The following is a 5,361-nucleotide window of genomic DNA, read 5'->3' on the forward strand; positions in this document are numbered from 1 at the left end:
AAGGAGGCCACACACACATACCGGTGTTGGTTGAAAAGAAATATTTTGTCCTGAACTTAAAATTTGTACTGAGCTTTCAAAGGTGAGACTTCCATAACAAAAACTAGCATTGCTCCTTATCACTGGTAGCATCCACATCAGCAGAAGAGTCTTCCTTAGCATCTCCATTCCTGTCTTCTTGCTGTATAACCCTGGTAAGTCTTTCTGGAACCCAAATTGGCTGGTGTTGATCCTGAGGAGACACACAAACAGACCCTCTCGCCCACACCAATACTGGGTCAGGGCCACTCCATTTTCCTGTCAATATGTCCTTCCACATTACCATGCCTTTATGGGCAGCATTGGGATCAGCATGACGATCAGCTGCAGACTGTCCCTGCTTATCCAGAGTCAAAAAATTTAGGGTAAAGAGGGCTATAGCCACTCTCTCTCTCTCTAGGCATGTGGCTAGAGGTTATTTCCCCTCTTTGTTTAAGAAGACATTCCTTTAGGGTGCAGTGTGCCCGCTCAGCAATGCCCTGCCCCTGAGGATTATAAGACAAACCATGGTTAAGGTGAACTCCCATGGTCTTACAAAAGGACACAAAGGAAGTAGAGGTGTACGCTGGTCCATTATCTGTCTTTAAACATTTAGGCATGCCCCAGGCTCCCCAGGCTTCAAAACAATGAGCAATGATATGGTAAGCCTTCTCCCCAGAATGCAGGGAGGCAAACATAATTCCAGAAGCACTATCTATAGATACATGAATATATTTTAATCTTCCAAACTCAGGGAAATGGGTGACATCCATTTGCCATAAATGTAGGGGATGTAGGCCTCGGGGATTAACCCTGATTCCCATTTGGTGGGTAACAATGGGGCACAAGCTTGACAAGCTTTCACTATATCTCTATCATCAGCACGAGGAATGCCAAAGCGAGATGATAGGGTTTTAGAATTTACATGAAGCTGGCTATGAAAGTGTCTTGCTAACTCCAGGGAATCATAGAGCACAAAATTTGCAACATTAAACAGGTCTTTGAAGCTTATCAACAATATTGTTTCCTTTAGTCAATGGACCAGGTAAACCAGTATGGGCACGAATAAGTTGAACAAAAAAGGGTTGTTCCCTATTGCAAATAAGAAATTGCAATTGGGTAAGTAACTCTCCTATGGTGGACTTTAGGTTTATTTTACCTACAATTTCCAATTGTTTAATAGCATTTACTACATATTAACTGTCAGATATCAAATTAAAGGAATGAGAAAATCGTTCAAACACCTTTATCACAATCTAATTCTATAACTTGAGGGGACGCTGGAGTAAATTGGATGGTTACAGGCAACGATCTTGCAACCAAAAACGCTCCACGTCCTGTCTTAGAACCATCTGTAAAAATAGTAGGGCAATTTAACAAAGGCTTTCTATGGGTGATCCATGGAAAGACCACAGGATGAGCATTAATCAATTGTAATATAGGGTCCTTTGGAAAATGATTATTCATTGTCCCATTAAAAGTACATCTCAAAATTGCCCAATCATCCACAGTGGCCGTCAATACTTCAAGTTGAGTGGTTGTATATGGTACAATTAGGCTTGTAGGTTGGATGCCAAAGTGTTGAACACTCTGACGAATTCCCAGCATGGCTAATTGGGCTACTACAGTTGGATAATGAGTGTCTGAGCAGGAGAAATTTTCAGATGCACCCAAAGTAAAGGGGCCCCTTGCCATAATACTACTGTAGGCTGACATTCAGTTGGCAATATGAATAATGTAATATCCTGGGATTCATCTCTACACCTCAAGGCTGCATCTTGTATGCCCTTTTCCACTAATGTTAATGCCGCTCTAGCTTCATTAGTTAAATGTCTAGGGGAGTTGAGGTCCGAATCACCTGGTAAAATATCATATAATGGCTGTAATTGTTTATTAGACAATGAGAGATTGGGTCTAAGCCACTGTATATTTCCCAACAATCTTTGAAAATCATTCAAGGTACGCAAATTATCTGTGCAAATCTGGATTTTTTGAGGCATTATTTGTCCTAAAGATATTTTTGTTCCTAAATAATTAACCACAGAGCCCTTTTGTACCTTCTCAGGAGCTATCACTGTTTCTTTCTTAAACTTAACACAACAGCTCTATAGGCTTCATCAAGCATCTGCTCAGTAGGAGCAGCAACAAGAATATCATCCATATAATAACATTTGATTTTCAAAAAATTCTGTCTGACTTCTTTCAAGGTGGCATCAACATACAGTTGACACATAGTGGGACTGTTGGCCATGCCTTGTGGCAATGCAACCCATTCATATCACTGATACGGCTCTGCATGATTCATGGAAGGGACTGTAAAAGCAAACCTAGCCGTACCCTTTTGATGCAATGGGATTGAAAAGAAACAATCTTTAATATCTAAAACACTGACAGGCCAATTTTGGGCAATGCAGAGGGTAAAGGCAGACCTGGTTGTACCAGTCCCATTAAAATAGTTTGTTTATTAATTTCTCTTAAATCATGTAGAAGCCTCCATTTCCCAGATTTTTTCTTTATCACAAAATGGGTGTATTCCAAGGTGATGTAGATGGCTGCAGATGGCCTAACAATAATTGTTCTTTTACCAGCTCTTGTACAACTTGTAATTTTTCTGAGAGGAGTGGCCATTGAGGAACCCACACTGGCTCCTCAGATTTCCACGACATGGGAAGAACATCCTCAGTGGCCCCTATGAAAAACCTACTCCAGTTCTATCTTGCTTCTGTTTTACGGTCATGGAAGATGTTCGTCCCTGCAATCTTTCCCTAGTCCTTTTCCTGGAACGTAACCCATGCCAGATATTATGTGATGAGATTGTGGGCTATATTCCTTCTCATTAGTTAACACATAGCCCATTTCTTTCAGGAGATCCCTTCCCCATAAAGAAACAGGAAGCCCCATAACATAAGGCTGGAAAATTCCAGAATGTCCCTCGTCATCTCTCCAGCGTAACAATCGAGAGCTCATCTCAGGCTCCTTGGCGTATCCTAATCCCCTTAACATTTGATTTGAGTCTTGTTTAGGCCACCCCTTGGGCCAATCCTAAATACTGATTATGCTGTGATTGGCGCCAGTATCCAAAAGACCAGAAATTGATTTTTCCTTCTATAAATAAATTTATTAAGGGCCAAGAATCAAGATTCAGGGAACAAAATATGGAATTGGTTCCAGTAGAGCCAAAACCTTTGGGTCCTCTCTCAACATTCTTTGCAGGAAATTGATCATGGCAACTGGGTATAGTAACATCTGTGCTATTCTATCTCCAGGAGAAATGGCGGACACTCCTCTAGGGAAGGACACCATAATCTTTACTATTCCCATATAGTCTGAATCAATCACCCCTGGATGAATTATTAAGCTCTGCAAAGTGATGGAGCTCCTTCCTATAATCAAACCCACTGTACCGGATGGTAACGGTCCCTGAAAATCTGTGTCAACCAATTGAGGGCCCATCTAAGGTGTTAATACGAGTCTGGAGGTGGAACAGAGGTCGAGTCCTGCACTTCCCACTGTGGCTCGCCATGGCAATCCCATTGCATTGGAGGCCTCAGGCTTGGCCAACTCTTGACTACTGCCCCATATATTTGAGGGCCCTGAGGTCGGGGGCCCCGTGGCAAGTTTTTTGGCCTGGCTCCTCTATATCCAGCATTGATAGGCTGTCCATTGATATCCTTTACAGATCTGCATTCATTCGCCCAGTGGTTCCCCTTTTTACATCTAGAGCAAAGACCAGGCACCCTTGCTCTGTGGCCACCCAGGACTTGAAATTGGGGACACTGTTGTTTTAAATGTCCCGGTTGGCCACATTTGAAACATTTTCCACTTTTAGGGTTGTTTTGACTTTGGGTCATCTGCATAACAGCGGCTGCCAACCCAGCATTAGAAAGAGGCCCCCCTAGCTCTCTACAAATTTTCATCCACACCTCTAGCCCTTTGCTCTTATAAGGATTAATAGCCTGTCTACATTCTTTGGTACATTGTTCAAAAATCAGTTGCTTTAATAGTGGCATGGCTGCGTCAGGATCCCCCAAAATTCTTCCCCCTGCCTCCACCATTCTAGCCACGAAGTCGGCAAATGGCTCTGCTGATCCCTGAACAATCTTGGTTAGGTTTCCTGACACCTCACCTCTATTGGGAAGAGATTTCCATGCTCTAGTCCCTATATTATTGATTTGCTCATATACCTGCAAAGGGTAATTTGTTTGTTGATTTGCAAATCTGCCTTGGCCCAACAACATGTCCTGATCCCAGGCCTGCTGGCCATTAGTGGCATTTACAGCAGCCTGCTCCTCTGAGAGCTCTATAAAGTAGGCCTTCCAATTTAAGTATTGGCCAGGAGATAAACAAGCTCTAGCCAAATTCTGCCAATCACTGGGTGTCATGCAATATCTATGGAGGGACTCCAGTTGAGAAACCACAAAAGCGGAACTAATGTCGTATGCTCTGACCCCCTCGGCCAGTCTTTGAATAACCTTTCAATCAAGAGGCTCATGGTGCCGATTGCCTTGGGAGTCTTGAAATACTGAGCCCATAGTTCCCTCCAGGCTTCAGGGCAAAAACTCCATCCTGATTCTCCAGTAGGAGCTTATGGAGGCGGCCCCGGTGCAGAGGGTTCTATATCCAGTTTCACTTCCTCTAGGTCCTGCGCCAGCCTCTCTAACTAGGCTTCGGAAACCTCTTCTTCCTCAGAACTTTCTTCATTCTCAGACTTTTGAGATCACTCCTCTTTCAGTTGCTCTAGCACATCGCTACCCTTCTCTAACTCTGCAGTGCATTTCCCTTCTCTGTTCTCAATGCAAGATCTCACCAGTTTCCACACAGGCTTTACTCCGCTGGCTAGTTCTCCTTTCTCTTCAGCCGACTTAAGATCTCTTCCTAACTTCTCCCAGCTGGGTAGTGTGAGGTGCCCCAAAAGTGAAAACCAGGGTGCAACCTCGTCTACAGCCTGTAAAAAATTGTCCACAGTGGCCCTTTTAAGACGAACCCCTCTTGCTTTTAGCAAGCCACAAAGAGCATGCTGCAGCAACTGTGAGGATGATGAATTTCCCATGGTATAACTTGCCCCGAAGCCGGGAACCCTTTTAGGTCTCAAAACCGAGAACTTGCCCTCGTCCCACTTGCCTGGGAACTTACCAGCTAGCTGCCCTGACTGCGCTGAGTTCTGAACTCCCCGTACGGGCCACCACTTGTCACTTCTCTATCGGGCCAGCAGACAGGAACAACGCAACTCGGAGCTCTTCTCAATGCAGTTTATTCAGGAACCCTTTACAATCTTCTCTCTGGAAGCCCCCTGATCCCCTTAACAGCCATCCTTTCATCCCCATGCCTGTCCCATTCAGAACC

This window comes from Arvicanthis niloticus, chromosome 27 (assembly GCF_011762505.2).
Source record: "Arvicanthis niloticus isolate mArvNil1 chromosome 27, mArvNil1.pat.X, whole genome shotgun sequence".
Lineage (NCBI taxonomy): Eukaryota > Metazoa > Chordata > Mammalia > Rodentia > Muridae > Arvicanthis > Arvicanthis niloticus.